Raw genomic sequence first — 18,370 nt, 5'->3', positions numbered from 1 at the left:
ATTCCTGGATCTTACAGCTGCACCTCCAGAAATGTAATATATCTCATCCGATGCACCAAATGCCCTGATGGAAAATATGTAGGAAAGACCAAACAACAACTGCGCACCAGAATGAATGCACACCAGAAATCTATCAAAGACAGAAGCACCCAATTACCGGTGGGGGCACATTTCTCACAAGAAAACCACTCTCTCTCCAATTGCTCAGTTCTAATCCTCAAAGGAAACTTACAAAACACTTCCCAGAGACGAGCCTATGAACTCCACTTCATCAACCTCCTGGATGCTAAAAATCATGAACTAAATATAGACATTGGATTTATGACACATAACCTGCCTGACATCTGATTCCCCAGGTACCTCTCCACTATCCATCCCCCTTCTCTCTCCCTGCCACCCAGCCTGTCTCTTACATGTTGACTCCACAATCTGCATCTTTACTGACTGCCTATCTTGTATGCATGCCAGCCCAGCCTCTGGCTTCTTTACTTTTCATTCCATCCAAGAAAAGCACACACCAACTACGGAAACTTCCTCAGCCTGACGAAGGGTTTTTGAACCCGAAAGCTTGCTTAAAATTTTTCTTCCAGCTATTTAAGTTGGCTAATAACAAATATCAGATTCAACCAAAGAGCCTTGTCTGCCTATGTCTTTAGACCAACACAGCTACAACCTACACCCTCATACTCATATAGCATCTAAGTAAAATGGAACAATACCGATACCAATAAGGCACTGTTAGATCAACACAAAGCTATCCAAACTAGCAGAATTGGTAGAAAAATCATCTACCAAATTTAAAATTTATTTTTTTAATTTTAAAAGATTTTTAAATGTGGGGTACAGGAGCAGCAACCAGCACTGGAGGCATGGCAGCACTCCAAGTCCCAGACTCTCTCCCAACATTGGGGAAGGCTGACCATGCCATGGGAGCAGCAGCTGGGGACTTTTCTAAGTGCTGGAATCAAGTATGAATCCTCTCTTCCCTTCCCCTCCATGCTTAGCAACACATGCTTTCTGCTCCCATCCCCCCCTCACACACAAGCTGACCTAGGGGTGAGGGAAGCCCCCAAGCCCTCTCTACTTACATGTCTGGACCCTCCAGCTGCCTTCACTGTTCCCCACTCCAGCCAAGGCTGCAGGGAGACTGCTTGGGAAGCTGGATTTGGCCAGGGACAGAGGTAGTGATGGTGGCAGTTTCCTCCTTCCTGATCCTGCTCCAGGCTGGCAGGGAGAAGGCTAGGAGGACCAGGCAGGGAGGCACAACACTCCCATCACTGCTGCTGTCCCCAGCTAAGCTGGTCCCCAGGGCATCCTATTTGGAGCAAGGCTGGAGCAGCTCATGAACTCTGCCCTCTGCTCAGCTAGGAACGGTAGCAGTGGGGATGAGGGAGTTTGGGAAAGGGAGGGGTTGTGCTGCTAAACACATAGGAGAAGGGAGGAGGATTTTTACCTGACTTGGGGACTTAAAAGTCCCTGACTGCTGCTCCTGTAGCATCATCTGGAAGAGGGGATATGACCACACCACCAAACCCCCTCTGGATCCTCTCAGTGCCTTTCTCCATTTTATACTGACAAAAAAGAAGAATACAAACACTACCTTTACAGTGGCAATTTGTTACTGGAGAAAAGAGAAGTGGAGGACTAGGATGCATGCATGACATTGAAAGGAAAGTCTCTTGTGCTCAATACATCAGGGAAATTATTCACCAGCAGCTCCATCTATAAGGAAATATCTCCACTGTGGTGCTACCACACATATTCAATGGCTGGATGAGTTGTCCGTTTCTGAAGTTAATCATTTAAGTCAGCACTGACTGAGGCCAATTTTACATTGCCCACCTGATTTCATAAAAAGTGTTCCATGTTGCTTATCATTCAATCAGTATAGCTTTTTCATCTCCTGCTCATGTCCACTGTATTTTTTCAACCTTCTGTCTCCCCTGACTTATGCTCAATAACACTCACGCTCTTGTATTTTTGAACTTGCCTGACCTCTGCAACAACAACAAAAAATGATGGTAATGCTTTTGGCTCAAATTTTACACCCACATATGCACACACAATCTTTATTGATTTCCTCAATGAAATCTGAATGTGTGACATGAGCAGAAAATCTGTCCTTCCATGGAAGTTACAGCATGTAAAAGATTTGTGTTCTGAGATTTTTCCCTTTCAGATTAGATACTGGGAATGACAGCCATTCGAACAAAAGAAATATTTTTTCACTCGTTTAATATATTCAAATCACATGGAAGACATAAAAAACAAAACATACTGTAGAGCCAACAACATACCATTACAATATAGCCTCATGCAATAAAGTAAAATAAAACAAAACTATCAAGACATGAATATTATTACGCTCTTGATGCCCAATTTACCAACATTTTGTGTCAGCACAACTGATGAACAATTTATTTCTTTTTTCTTCTTCTCTAACAAATTCTGCTGAGGCAAATTTAAATCAAATGCAAGAAATGTCCTTCTATTCCTGGTAGGACTGTAATATGCAGTTTGTAAAATTTAAAAACAAAATATATTTAAGAAAAAAAAATAAAGTTTATTGTCACCAGGTGACCTGTAATGGATATGTTTCATAACAAATTCCTATGTTCAAGGCTGCTCATTGGCTATAAGGAAAAGTTTTTGGAAATTCAGCAGTGAGAATTACAGAGTCAATCTAAAGCAACTTTTTTTTAATGTTTATTAAGATACCAAGTATGAGTGCCACCCCCATTTAATCTACTGAGGCCTTGTCTACACTACATCAATTGATAGAATATAATGTCCTTCAACCAATGGAAATTGCTCCAGCATCTGTATGCAAAAAGCTATGCTTGACTGTCAAGCTAGGCATCCACTCACAAAAGTTACTATGATAACTTTTAGGGTTACAGCTTCAGTTAATGTAAGCTTAAATCGGATGCCTCCGGGGAGACATTCCACTATTAATACAAAGCCTTTCTGTTGTCTACAACCCATCAACCATGGCAAAGTGCTGTGTCCTTTCTTCACTCCGGTGCTCAGTTAGAAGCCACCTCCTTATATAAACATCACTAGTCACTGACCAGAATGCAGCTGTAACTTCATTTCAGAGAAAGCAACTTCTAAATACTAGTTGTCTCTTCTAGGCTAAGTACAGACAGTCAAAAAGCCCAAGACAGAACAAATTCAATCTGTGCAGGCTTCTCTACATTATGTAGAATGAACCAACACCAAACATAACAGACTACTCTTCAGTTAGGAAAAGCAGGCAGAAGCCTGCACTGATCTAGGCAAGGGCTGCTAAAGCATGCCTCCCAGCCTGCCAGCCAGCTGGAGTATACACGATTGGCTAGCTGGCACATACCCCAAACCCCCTGCAAGGAGGAAAACAGTCCCCATCCCCAACCAGCCCTGAGCAGGGGTTCTGTCCACGTGGTGAAGGAAGCCCCAGGCCTCCAGAGGGTTTCCCCCAGCCAGCCTGGGATCTCCCCAAATGCTGATCTACCCAGCTGCAGGGTGGTGGTGATTCCCACCCACCCCAACATGGCCAGGCCAGTGTATCACTGACTTGACCCTCACTCCAGTCTCAATTTCCCAAGCCAGTGTCTTCCCAAATGAGGCAGACGAAGCCCCAGGGATTTCCCTGTCTGTGCCCAGCCAGGCAGGCTCTGTATAACCCCTGACCCAGCCCTGCTCCCTACCCTGGGATCTGCTGTGTGTGTGTGTGGGGGGGGGGAGGGGGAGTGTTTTAATGGGGGGCTTCCCCCTTCAGCTCAGTCCAGCCCAGCTCAGCATTTGCTAGAGCCCTGACCCAACATACCCTGCCTCTCAGCCTCAGGGGACCAAAGGAAGGGAAAAAAAAGACCATTTTCCTGGCCCTGGGTCCCCCACTGGACTCTGCTGCTGGGGAGGGGGGCCATGGGTAGCTTCACCCCCAGCAAGCCCCAAGCCTAGCCTACCCTGGCTAAGGGCTTGCCAAATGTCAGGTGCTGGGGGGCAGGAATGGTGGTGGTGGGGAACTGACCCTCCCCATCTTAAACCCAGCTCCCCCCTCTGGGGTCTGCCATGGGAGGGAGAACATGGTGGGGGGGAGAGAAAATGGTGGAGGGGGGTGAACCCAACTAGGGCTCACATGGAGGAGCAGGTAGAGGGGGGGAACAGACCCTTGTCCCAGGCCCAGGACCCTTGCTGGGGTCTGCCTTGGGGGTACTGCAGTGATGGGAGAATCCCCCCTCCCCCTACCGCTGCAGCCCAGCTTGGCCTTGCTACTCACTGCAAGTCCCCTGGAGCTGCCTGCTGCCTCCTGCTGGGTGCCACTGTTGCCAGGCTCTGGTGAGACATGCCAGGCAGGACAGGGGCTTGTGCTGCATAGTGGGGCCCAAACTTGCCCTTTATGGAGACAGGCCAGCTCTACCATCCAATGCAAGTCCCTAGTCTATCCGGCACATCCCACAAGAGCCCAGCACCAGTGGCAGCTGGCAAGACAAAGTGGGCAGTCCTGGGGGTTCATGCCAAGCAGCAGGGCTGGGCTGAGCTGGGCAAGCCCCCCAATGCAGGCCCCCACAGTAGATCTCAGCCGGTGGTCTATTTTTGCCTCACACACCTGCCCCCAACACCCGACATAGCGGATGGGTGGAGGCAGGGCTTCAGTGAGCTCCTAGCCAGGCCAGGCTGGGCTAGGGGTTCGCTGGGGGGAACCTCCATGACAGACTTCAGCTGGGGGGGGGGAGGGGGCAGAGCTTGGAACAGTCTATTTTACCTCCCACTCTCCATAGCAGAGTGGTGGGTGGGAGCCAAGGCTCCAAGAAGCACCAAGCCAAGCCAAGCTGGCCTGGAGGGTGGTGGGAAAATCCCTCTGCTGCAGCTCCTCCCAGCAGACTCCAGAGGCTAGGGCCAGGGATGGGGTAGAGTTCTGTTTCCCCCCTGTCCACCCCAACACTGGGGTCTGGTCCCAAGGGAACGCCTTGCTTCTCTTCCCCCTCCCTGCCTTTCTGTGCTAGGGCTGCTTGCCTGCTGGAAGGGGCAGGAATGGGTCTAGTACCTGGGGAAAACCTGCATGAGTTCCCTCAGCCCCACTTCTGTGCTCAGGCTGCTAGCTTGCTGGCCAGAGCTGGAGCCAAGCCAAGTCCTGGCTCTGTGTGAACCTTGGGGTGGGGCCAGCTAGGTGCTAGACTAGAACAGTAAGCTGCTTTCTAGCTCACCTCCCACAATGGTACTTGGGATGCCAGGGGACTATAACCTACCTTTAGTCAGGAGGGGATCTAGCATAGAAGTTCCACAGACTGCTTTTATCTAAATCAGTTAAGTCTGAAAGTGGTTTATGTGGGCTGAACTTCTATTCCAGGTTTAAACCAGTTTCTGATCACTTATACCAGTTTGTGTGTAACTTCCATCCCTAGCCCTAGATACAAACGTGCAGAGTTAATGGATGAAGCAACTATATATAAAAAAATACCTCTGTTTGAAGTAGTTCCAAATGTGATAAAAGAAAATCTTGTTCACCTATCCTGTGTGATGTTTGTACAATATAAACCCACTGAGACCTACTTTTTTTTCCTCAGACAAGCAGCTGTAATAAATATTTCTCCTTCAAGTTAACCCTGCAAATGTCCTCATTATGTTTATATAATTGACAGGCCAATGGATTAATGAGAAAAGGAATTTCTTGAAAACACTTAAGGCACATGTACATGCAGCACAATATTTCTTTTTGAATACAGGGACAACATAAAATTTGTCTGGCTTTCATCAGCAGCACCATGTATTTAAGTTTTGCATCCTTAATGATAATATTATTCCAATGTAGCATAAATTAGAACTAACCAAAGCCTGCTTACTACACAATAGCATTCCTACTGACGTCCTGTAATTCAAGGCTTCATACACACATACAATACACAACACACTCTCCAACTGTTTCCAGTGTTACAGTCAAGTTTCACAAAACTTCAGGGTAGAGAATGGTAAGAAGCCTCCCTCCTGTCCTTTGAATCTAAATAAAATTAGAAAGGGAGAATTTTAAGCAAAAAAAAAACTTATTCTCAAAGAGCATATTTAAGAGAGTTTTTACTTGAAAAAAATCCTGCACTAACAGCTGGAAAATTTCACATTCCTCAATTGCTCTGAATATTGACACATGTGGTGGTGAGATGCCCCCACAGGCTCCCGAAGGGGAGGGGGCATCCTCCACTGGCCCCAAGTCCCACAAGCAGCCCCCCCTCTGCACCGTGGAAACTTATCTCCGGAGCCGGAGCCGTGGTCGCAGCCATGCAAGCCGGCTGTTTAATCAGCTGTTCCCCAGGTGGGGAAAAGTGGAGCCAATTGCGGCGGCTGGAGCAGCTGCCATGGGAAGATTTAAAAGCCCCACCAGGGCCCAGGACTAAGAGAGAGCGGGAACACGCTGGCGTGGAGCATGTCAGGCGTGGTGAGGCTCCTGTGGCAGGCAGGAGCACTGGCATCCTGAGCCAGGGGAAGCTGAGCCCCTGTAAAAAGGCTGAGAGGGAGGAGGCAGTTCCATGCCCCCCCCCCCCCGTCCAGTGACCTATTTAGTGAGGATTAATTAGAGGTGTCCTGCCCAAAGACGGCAAGGAGGATGCCAGCCTACGGAAGCCTAGCTCGTCAACATCTGAGGCAGAGACACTAGCCGTCTTGTCAGCTGGGCTAGCCCACAAGGACCCACGCTGACACTGGTTCCCCTGGTGAAAGAGGTTGATGGGACATAGCTGCACCACGCAGGTGGCACTCCTTTGGTTGGCGAGAGGACGGGGTGTAGGGGAGGTAGAGCCCCGTGGAACATCGTGCCGGGACAACGAGTACTACTGTCCTCCGGGTCCCCCAGGAAGAGGATCTCCACTGAACCCCTCCCTTTCATCTGGTAACATCAAGTCATGGCAGGTGAGTTAAGGGGAGGGGCCCCGTGCCAGACGGATAGTATGTCACCCAACATAGACCCCACCTAAGGCACCCTTTTCCAGAACACATAAGCATGAATTTCAGTATATGCTGAAGTCCCTTTGGGTGCTTACAGACACGTGGAGATGTTGCTCCAATGTGCTGTAATTACAGCATGTCAGAGCAGACTCGATTAAATCGAGGTTGGAGGAGCATGTTAATTAGCGGGCCCCTCTAGCCTCTGCCACTCATGTATTCAGCATCCCCATGCTTCAAAATAGTGGTGGGGGTGTGTAACAAGTGGGTGTCCTAGGGCCAGTCTAAATGTAGGCCCAGCCACTTATCTTAGGGCCAGCCACCCACCTCCTCTGCTGCCATGCCTTGATGTTAATAATTATCCAACGTTAATCAGGTGGGGGCTGCCCATTTACCTTCCCTGATGACAAGGGCCTATGTATACAACTCCGACCCCCACCTTATGTCCCCATGCCTCGCAGATGTTTCCTCCCACTAGCTAGTACTGGGACCTGAGCTCTGGAGTCTCACGTGGGACTCTCACTCCCCACTAGAGCTCTCGGTTTCAGTGCCCTCACCCTGGGTTGTCTCTTTACACAGACACTCTCGGGGCTCTAAGTCTTCCTCTGGGATCAGGGCTCTGAGCCCCATCCCCAAGCCCTCCCTGGGCTATCCCCCTTATCCATGGCCAGGGGAGTTTCCTTAATAGTTCCCCAAGGCTCAGGGCCCCACCCTCTGGAGCTTCACACTGGCTCCTATATATAGCCTCAGACCTCCACCGAGAGTCTGGATGCTGCCACAGGTCCCTCCCCCAATCTGGGCCCTGCCTCAGTACTCTCAGAGTCTGGGTTCCCCCTGCTCGATCTCACCCATCAGGGATGTGGGACTAGGGTTAGGAGGTGCCCCATACCTGCTTTTCACCAGGGCAGTAACTGGCTTGGCACTTCGGAGGGGACTGTCCCACTACAGGCAGTCCCAGCAGGCCACCCATCCCTGGCAGGTTGCACTTTTCGGTCATGCCCAGGACCATGGGGTCTCCTCCTTCCCCATAGCCCCAGCCCTTATCTCCAAGCTATTCCTCGAGCAGCAGCTCAGCCAGATGCTGACTCTCTGGCCGCTGTTGCAAACCCCTTTGCAGTCCAGGGCTCAGTTCTTCTAGAGCATAGCTGGGCCCTGCTCCCAATCAGGCCACTCTGCCTAATTGGCACTGCAGGCAGCTGCAGGATGCCTAGCTGCCACTCAGGCCCCTGCAAGTAACAAGTAACCCTGTGCTCTATTACAGGGTGCTTTAACTAAAGCTCATAAAACAAGCTTTAGTTAAAATGATCCCACTGGCATTTTGAAGCATGGGATACTGAATACGTAAGACACTGTGGGAGCTTTAATTAGAGCAGCTCTAAGAGCTGCCCACTCTCCTCCCAGCCCCTGGGGCACATGTAAATATATCCTTTGGCTATTAAATAGGAATTGGGTGCCAATGGGGGGGGGGAGGGAGGGTGCAAAGCAAGGGCTAATAAAAAAAAATTAAAAATCCCAAACCTATGCTTATCTTGTTTCTAGGGCCCAGCAGGGTAGTCCCAGTGAGGACAAAGCAAAGAGTAAGCAGGCATCCAAGTGAGGACCAATACAACTGCAGTGGCACAGCAGACTTGTTTGCTTGAAGCTGAGCAGTGTGCTATACTCTTTGGGACATTTGTGCCCAACTCTCCCCTCCTTCCATTTTGAAGACAAAATAACTCCCTCTTCCCACAAGCTGACTGAAAAGAATGAGAGACAAGCCAGGGTCTCAAAGCTAGAGGCTTGCCCCTCAAGTAGCTACATCAGAGCAGGCTTCAGGGATTTTTTTTTTTTTTTTGGGGGGGGGGGGGTTGGGGTTTTTTTGTTTTTTGTTTTTTTTTAGGAGAGGGAGACCAAACAATACTTCTCCTTGGAGGGACCCAAGGCAGAGCTTCTCCCCCAAAGGGGAGTGATTCAGGACAGTCTAGCAGGCAATATATTCAGCTTCTTTTACCCTCTATTTCAAATCTTCATAAAACAGCAATAATAAGTGTATATGACTGCATATACAGATGTTATGAAGATTAGTTTTATGAAAGCAATTTTTTTTAAACAAAAATATTGTATTGTCTCATTACTTTTCTTCTTCTTTTTTGTCAAAAAGAAACAAAAACATCCTCTATAATAAATAAAATGGGTGTCTGTAGCCATTCCAGGCTGCTCTGCTCTGCTCTGACGTGCTGTAATTACAGCATGCTGGAGTATGCTAATTAGCGTGCTCCAGCCAGCCTCTGCATCTTCTGTATCAGTGTCTCCACACTTCAAAATGGTGGCAGGGGTACTTTAACTAAAGCTGCTCTAATTAAAGCACCTGCCCCTGGAGCACATATAAAATGCCCTTAGGTTTTAAACTAAAACCTGTGCAAGTTTTGGTTTATTGAAAGTGAACAGGATATATTCCAAGAAAAAAAGTTCAATGCTCAGTTTTTGACCCACATTACTTACCTACCTGTTGTGTCCCACATCTCAAATCCTGGTTATTTTCATACTTCTACTATTTTAACTACTATTATAACAATTTTATGTTTTCTCAGTTATAGCATTTACTCATTAATGTTGATGTCATCACTGAGGTCAAGAAACCTGAAAAGCTAGAGTTATGTCCATGGTATATACTGATAAAGATGTTGTGAGAATATTGGCAATTCAATTAGCTACAGAGTTTTATGAAAGTATTAGAAATTAGAGGAAGTGTGGGGGGGAGGGGAAGGGGGGGACTAATTTTGTTTTCACCTAACATTGAGATCAAGCAAACTCCATCACTGTAATTTTACCTTAGCTATATGATTTATATACTAATGAGTATCTGACATTGGAAGTTACGGGCTACATTCATGAACACAAAATCAGCTATCTTTGGAAGCTTGAACTCTATTAACCAAGGCTATGTGATAACATGTCCAAACATAGGTGTTCTCAAGCAAACAGGGATTTCACATGCCTTGTTTATGGGTGTAAACTCAAAAACACTTTTAGGAACCTTTATTTTAGGAAAAAAAACTGGGTATCCAGCTTCTGAAAATGAGGCCTCCAAAAATGTTTATCAGTCACGACTTAAGGAACCCAGACTCACAGCTTGTTCTGAGCATCATGGAGCACATTTCCACTTGCAGGACATGTTGTCCTTTCCTTTGAAAAAATGCCAAATGTTCTGTTTCTGCAATGCCCACCTTTGTAAATAGATGTAGTATAGTAACAAAGGCATGACACAGTGCTGAGACTCTGGGCAGTACGTGGAATTGCTTCTAATGGGAATAAATACAACTAGTTATGGGTGACACTTGTTGGGAGGATTCACGTGACTAGAATGTAAAAATTTAATTGGCAGGGGTATTCTTAAAAAAGTTACCTCTTTCCAAGTTAGCTTGGTAACAGTGTGTAAGTAGTTCCACTACTACCTAGCTTAACAATAAAGGGCCTGCCAATCTAACAGGCAAAGTTGCAACAAGATGTAACGGCTAGAAAGTGAAGCTAGGCAACTCAAGCTAGAAATAAGGCATCATATTTTTGTCAGGTGGGTAATTAACTATTGGAACAACTTACCAAAGGCTGAGAGGGCTTCTTAGTCATTAGAAATTCTAAAATCAGGGTCTGATACCTTTTATCATTTTAAAAAGAAAAGCAAGCTGTAGGACTTCCCTGAATTAATTCCTGCTTTCACTTAAGCCTGTGTCATATAGGACATCATCTTAAATAATCACAGTGATGTCTTCTGGTTCTATAATCTATGAGTGTATTAATAAACTCTGCTCTTCTCATTTCTTCTCATCTCCCCACCCATTCCCTTTTGTGCCACCTGTGACTGAAAGAAGCAGCCCTTTTACTCTTCCCATTCAGAGGATAAACAAAGATCATAGTGTTCAAAACAGTGACTGCATACAAGTCTTTGTGGATGACTATTAGTTTTGGTGTACATCTTTACTGACCCTCTAAAGTTTTTTTAATGTGAAATGCCACAGGAAGTAGAACTACAAAACCTTGCAAAAGTTTTTTTTTTAATTATTCTATTTATCTAAGTTATAAAAGTATTTACTCAATTGTCCCTTGATGGAAATTGCTAAGTTCACTTAAAAATGAAGAATTATGCTAACAAAAGTTTTACTAATTTAAAAAAAAAGGGATCAAGAAACATAGATCTGTTTACACACTTTCTGAGACAGATTTACAGTTAGGAGTTGTGAGTGGTATGGTGATATTTAGTTAAGTTCTGGCAAAAAAGGACCATAATGAAAAATAGTCAACATTAAATAAAACACAGACTGAAATGTAGGGCATTAGAGCTCTAGGACACACAGTTCAATTCAAATTCCTGAGATCAGATACAGGGATCAAACAGATTCAAAGAAGGAAAGGCATTTATTTTTCTCAGCTGTATTTCTTTCCATATTGTGCAGAAAGCATCTACAAATTAGGCTATGCATCAAATCTGAATTTGGTGGAAGCCTTCCTGCGATGCAGCACTGGCATCCGAAGCCAAAGGATGTTGAAGTCATGGGGATATTTTTCAGTGACTGCTTTGGGCTTTGGAGCAGAACCTGTATCTTTATCACCACTAACACATATCCCAGCAAATCACATTGTTCCTGAAAACAGGAACAATACCAGTTTTCCTGGTATTGTTCCTGTTTAGACGGCCCTTCCCGTCTTCTCCGGGTTCTTATAAATCTCAGCAGCCTACAGAGGCCTAAAGGAATTACTGTCCAGATAAGATGGTGAAACAGACAGATGAGTGAGGAATGGCTGTCTCCAAGGTCACTTCCCTCCCAACATGTCATTTCACTTTATCCTCCCCCACCCTCCCCAAGGGTTTAAGTCCTCACACTAGCTCTTGACCAAAACTCCCACACACAGCTGTTCTATCAAGTCAGGGAAAGAAAAGGTATTCTGTTTGGCTGATAAAAAGGCCAAGCATCTAACAAGCTGAGACCACTACTTATTGTGCTTTTACTGACCATTTTGTCATGACCTTATCCTTCTTCCAATGATCATGTTAACCTCTCTTATATTTGAATGGAGAGGCTGCTGGGAAAGAGACCATCTTTTTGTTGTCTGTTTCTATAAGATCTCGCACAGCAGAAACCCAGTCTATGATTTGCATTCCTTAGGGCTAACACAATACAAACATCAACCTCAGTAAATAAGATGTGATATAATGTTTTCTCCTTTCCCCTTGCTGACACACAACTGAACTGTCCCCTTATTCCCTTGTCCTCATACTTCTTCACCCTGACAGGTTTCCCAAGTATCCACCTGGAAAAGATCCAAAGCCCACTGAAGCCAACAGGAAACTTTCCAATGATTTTCATGGGCTCTGGCTCAGGTCTCTGTAAGCACATGGGTCTGCTTCTGGTCACAGGTGGCAACATTCACACACAGTGGGCATGTCTACATGTACATTAGGGGGCAGCAATAAACTCCTGAGTTTATTGTTCCAGTTTACTGCTCCTAGGAAGCCCCAGGTGCACTATTTATACAAGCACCCAGAACGCAGCACATTGAGTCAGGTTGCAGCAGCCCCACCTGGCACAGGGTCTGGGGGATCAGCCTGCCAGCCCAAAGCTGCTCCAAACAGGTTCAGTGTGCTGCAGAAGGGCTGGCTGGGGCATGAGGGTGCTTCAGCAGTGGGGCTAGCCAGCAGGTCATGCTAGTCATGCCCCATTCACCTGAGTCAGTGTCTCCACATGCACTGCTGCATACAAAAAGGCTCCACAGCAGGGTAGGGCTTGTATTTACAAGTCCTGCCCTGCTGAGGAGTTCATTTGTTTGGTGTGCCCTAACAGGGACACACATGGAAACACCACAGTGAAGGCATGTCCAGCAGCTGTTAAGTCTTCCTAATACCAATAAATAACCATTACAAAAAAAAAAAAAAATATGAGATTTTTTTTTTTTAATTTCTACAAGTAAATCCCTTTCCCTACAACTAAATCAAGTTTGTTTAAAACTTGACACAGCACAGAAAACAATCCCAAACTAAAGCCACATTTGCCTGAAGGAATATTTAAACTGGAATCTAAGTGAAATCTCAGAAACTGCTTTATTTACTGACATGCCCCCTATTACCATAATACCGTGCAGCTTGCTCTTTAATAGCTTCAGCTCACAATACATTGCAAGTGTTACTATGCCTCCCCATTTTATAGATGAAGAACACACATTTTGGTGCCTAAGAACACAGACAGGCACCTAGAAGATGGTACCCAGGTAAATTAGGTACCTAGTGGAATTTAAAAAAATCCTGAAGGATGTTAGAACTCTGTCTATGTCTCTATGCACCTAAATATCTCTGCCAAAAGGTAACAGAAGAAATCTGTGGTAGGGCAGGGAATTGAACCCAGCTGGAACCCTAGCATATTATATCTGGACCTTTCTTCCTTCATAATATCTGCCTTGAGAATAAGCTAAATGATGCCCTTTTTGGCTAACTGAACTGCTCCTTCTTTACCTCTTGCATTACACACAAATCACTTGCTCTGTCTGCACTGATGGTGAAAATAATGGCTATGGTTTCAGAGCTAACAAAGCAGAACACTCATAAGCACCAACTTTTCAAGGAAAAGGAGTACTGCAACAAACCAGGGTGCCAAAGAGCAGGTTAAGGGGTGGTTCTTAAAGCAGCCATGTAGAGGAGGAATGGTGCAGCATTTCCAGCATGGAGCCACATTCATCTAAGCACTGACAGGAACTTTTCATTTTTAGCACTTCTTCCAGCCAAGTACTTGACAAATCCTGAGCTGTTTCTTTAAAAAACAAAAGGTGCAGCATATGGCAGGGCAATGTCTCCAGTCATACTGTGCGGTGCTTTTGCCTGCCTAGTGCAGTATTTTGCAGCAATTTAGAGTCTGGAGACATCTGCTGAAATAAAGGACCTGCATGCTCATCTGCTGACGCTGGCAGTTTTGTGAGTTGCAGTTCTAATATATCTGGTGAAAGCAGTGCATCATTTGACATCATAGATGCCCTCCCCCCACCGAGATAGTCCAAAAATCACATCTGCAAATGGAGCATATAAGGTTTAATCAGTACCTGAGAAGGGAGGAGGAAAACTTCTGCTGATCTGCTCTAGCTGAATGTAGGAAATTTTACTTTCCTTAAGATTAAGCACCCAGTGATGTGACCCAGCGATTACATTCAGCAAGAGGTACACAGTTTCTTTATGGAGCAAATGCAAGGCAGCTGACTGTCCCTGATTAATCAAACCACTCTGCACTGCCTGAGAAAGCTGCAAACCACACTGGAGGCTGGGATCTGCTAAATTAGAACATTAGAAACGACTTAAAGATTAACAGTGATCATCACCACTTTATAAATAAGGATAACAATTTCCCCTGTAGCCAAAGCTCCATGTGCAAAACAGCAAGTAAATGTTATGTTTCATATTAATTTCTTAAATATTCTTTAAGCATACCTCATTAAAGACATATTTGTGTTAACATGTTGAGTCTCAGGCAGCTGTGCTTTAGTAAAGAATATTGGGCCATATCCTCTTTATCAAGTTGACTACATTTCAAGGGAGTTAAACCAATTTACACCTACTAAAAAATCTGAACCCTAGTGCTTCATGCTGAATAGGCAAGTGCATACATGAATTGGAAAAGCAAAATATAAAGGCCCAGTCATTCATTTTAGGATTGTATTTGTGTGATAGTGAAAGCTGTTTTTTCTTTGCAGTTTTCCTGCTATATCAGTGGTAATTATGGGTGATTTTATGTCTGTTTATAGGAAGTTGTAATTGAAATAGAAAACATCCTTAATTGATGTGGATATTTGTTGCACTGAAGATTTGATTGCTGACTGAAGTTGACTGAGAACACCCTTAAGTAATGATAGGCTTTGGATCCAATAGATTTGTTTTGTGATGGAATCTGGGATTCTTCTTTTTCTTCTCAGGCTTGCTTTAACCGCACCCCACCAACACAGGCACGCAGAGAAAAGACAGATCTGTCTGGGACACGTTCTCCTCTTACTTTCTTTAGTACAACCTCACTGAGTTCACTGGTACTGCTTGGCTTTAACTGAAAAGAACATTTTGCTCTATGGCCAGAGAACAAGGTGTTCTATAGCAATGTGTGAAGAAGCATCAACCCTACCTATAAGGATGGGTGATTATTGGAAGTGCATCCATATGAACTAAGGGGAGGAAGGAGACACTGAAGAACGTCAGTTCTACTGGTGTTCTGAGATTATGACAACACAATGCAAAAATATGATACACCTTAGAGACAGGTATGATGTTATGCTGCTCTCATCCTTCCTGCCTACCTTACCTATCAGTATACAAAAAAAACACATAGGTGGTCACATTGTTTCAACTCTATGATGGATTAAGCAAACATTCAGGGCTTGGCCCACCTGTTCTATCTCATGCCAACTGAAAAAAGGAAATGCACACAAGGGGCAAATCTGCTAATGGGAGGATGATCTTGTCCAAGAAGGGTGGTCTTCTGGACCAAGCAGCCAAAAACTGGCAAACTAAGGAGATCTGGAACTAATCACAAACCTCCTGCAAAGTGCTTGTGTGAGGTATTTAGAAAGCCAAGTGTTAATAGTTTGGTCCAAATTTAGTACTTAACTCAGAGCCCAGCAACTGTTACCATGGCTGCTCTGGATTCCCCAGCTGTGTTAAGAGATCTCCTACATCTGTGCTTTAGGAGCTTGGGTATCCACCACTTAGCAACTCTCCAAAAGCTACTAGGAGTCTATTGCACAGTGGAGTAACTACAGTACCATCCAGCAAAGAGCAGTGGTGTGCATTTATACACACACTGCTCAAGCTGCAGTCAGCCCATCATATGCCAGCTGTCTGAATAACATACAGCTGTAGCATACATAATTTGATTACATGCATACATGTAGTCCAGTAAAAGGATGATGGGCAGAGAAGCAGGGAAATATAGAGAAAGATCGTTTTGTAGACGCATGGCTTTTCATAGGCCTACAACTAAGAAGGAAGAGGGATGAGAGGAAAACCCACCAGATTCTGCAATGCAGCCATTGGCTGCTGGTTATTTTCAATAAAGATGTGTGTTCGCTCTCATGTTGTGCCCCCTTGGGCACACTATCACCCCCTTTTGGGATTGGCATTTTCAAAGGCACTGAGCTCACTGTTGAAGTCAATGGGGAGGTGAGTGGCTGAAAAGCAGTGATATCAGCACCATCTTTTTCTGGTGTCCAAATAGAAACAAAGGCCTCAGTTCCTTCTTATATTAAACTGGGATGATATTTCTCCTCCCTACCTAACAGCTTCAAGCTTAAGTTCTTTAGTTTAGTGAAGACAAGGTTCCTTGGGTGAATTTGATATCTTTTATTAGACCAACCCAAATAGTTGGAGAAAAGTTATTAAGCAAGCTTTCGGGTTCAAAAACCCTTCATCAGGCTAAGGAAGTTTCAGCAGTTGGTGTGCGCTCTTCCTGGATGGAATGGGTTTAGTGAATGCTTTCAGGCCACTGGCTGAAAGATGCTGGTTGGAACCATGGTAGTTATGACTTAAGCAAGGGCAAAGGGGTAGTATGTGGCACTACCTGGGGTGCTTGGCAGGATTCAGACATACATCAAGTCTTTAAATGCCCCAGGTCTTCTGTGGACCACAAGCTGATGGACTATACATCCTCCCAAACACACTGACCCCCTTTCACAAGTCTACAGCCACTGCACACTTTTTTTTTTTAATTACTTCAGGGAGCTTAGTCTTACTTCCTCAGTGGTGAAAATATGATCCTATATAAAATCTTTTTGCAAGGCTGGATTCTAGATCTTCAATGAAGACTTTAAGCCAAAATGATGGAATGGCTTTCCTTAGTTGTTTGCTGTGCATAAATTTCCTGCTCTTTAATGATAAAAATGATTATAAATTTGTCTCAGGAAATGTGGTTTGGCTTAAATATATGCGATTATGCTGTTATTATAGAAAGAGCTATAAAATAACAAAAATGATGTGCTATAAAATATTATAAATACAAAATATATGTGATGTATAACCATCTTGGTTTTTAAAATAATATCCATAAAACAGATCCTTCCTGATTTCAGAGTGAATTAATAAACTAAACTAAATTATGTGGAAAATACTATCTGCACACCTACTTTTAGAATACTTTGTATCTATGCAAACTATTTTTTATCCAAAAGGACTGTAAAGTGCTTTGGAAACATCTATGCAGCATAAAGATCAGTTTATTCTATACCAAAATACAGAAAGATCTTAGGGGAAAGCTGCCCTACATCAGCAAAGCTCAGAGGAGTTGTTTTTAATTAAACTACTCTGAGTGGGAATTCAAAAATGACTTCTCCAAAACACCTGGTATGGAGAATGACCTAACTGGCAGGTGGATGAGTTGATAGGTTCCATACTGAAGATGCTGGGCTGTTTGAAGACAAAGTAAGATCTGGAAAATGGAATACCTTCCTAGGGGAGTAGGTTTTAAATACTTCTCTGTCCATATTCTGTACTTTTCTACAACTGAAATTCAGACAAACTGTCTGCATCTGAAAGTGTGGCAGTAGAAAGGCTCCAGCCTTAACTCCTGGGCCCTTCCAGCTCAAAGTCACCCCCAACCTACCATAAAAGGATCCAAAGTCAATTCAATTCTTGTCCTGATCTTTTTTTTTTTAATTTTAGCAGATCTATGATAGGACTCCACAGCTCTGAAAGAGCAAGACAACAGTCTTGGTCACCAGGGCACTGGGTTCCAATTATCTTGTCTTCCTTTTCAAAGCATCTCTTTGAAGGATCTAACAAGAGGTGCTGATGCTGCCCATTTCAACTTATGTATTGAAGCCTCTTTTTAGGGTTAGATAAGACTAGATCTTTCTTCCTGTACCAATTGATACAGAAGTAGGTTTTAGAGGGTTTTAAGCTGGTCTGCAGGAGTCTTCAGGTAAGAGTCTACTCTGCCTATCCTTCTGATGTAGGAGTGTTTTACCTACTCTGCACAGATGCAAGACAATAGAGAGTAGGGCAAACCAAATGTTTACCAGGAAACCTCCTTAAGGGTGACAGTCACTCCTACAAGTGTAATTATGAGCAAATTCTTCATCTGGTGCAAATCAGACTTCAGCAGAGTTTTGCTGATTTACAGCAGCTGAAAATCAGGTCCTGTTACTTGCTGATGTAACCCTATTGACTTCAACTAAGTCATCTACAATATATGCCAGGATGCAATAAGGACACAAATTGGGATTGATTCTTATTTCCTTAATACTAACAGGGGTTTGTGCATCTTGCCTAGATACCATCATAAATAGACACCACAGAAATGACTAGCCTGGGCAGATTTGAGGGCAAGATTGTAGTACTAAAGGAGAACTCAGTGTGATTCTACTTTGTTCTTTGTATAGTCATTTATATCTGGCAAGAGTTTAAAATGCAATCACTGGCATGAACAGAGAATTCCAATTTCCTAGAGTTTTATCCCCATTT

At 44.4% G+C, this 18,370-nt stretch overlaps 1 long non-coding RNA gene across 1 annotated transcript in view; it reads right to left on the bottom strand.

The window, feature by feature from the left end:
• Window positions 1-14,169, bottom strand: part of LOC132248363 (uncharacterized) — a 148,552-nt gene extending 134,383 nt beyond the window's left edge. The window contains exon 1 of the long non-coding RNA XR_009459541.1: window positions 13,978-14,169. This is a non-coding gene — a long non-coding RNA (uncharacterized LOC132248363). The remainder of the gene's footprint in view (window positions 1-13,977) is intronic.
• Window positions 14,170-18,370: the final 4,201 nt, after the last annotated feature.

Source organism: Alligator mississippiensis, chromosome 2 (assembly GCF_030867095.1).
Source record: "Alligator mississippiensis isolate rAllMis1 chromosome 2, rAllMis1, whole genome shotgun sequence".
NCBI classification, from domain to species: domain Eukaryota; kingdom Metazoa; phylum Chordata; order Crocodylia; family Alligatoridae; genus Alligator; species Alligator mississippiensis.
Note: the sequence above shows the minus strand (reverse complement) of the source record. Positions and strands in the feature narration are given on the sequence as shown.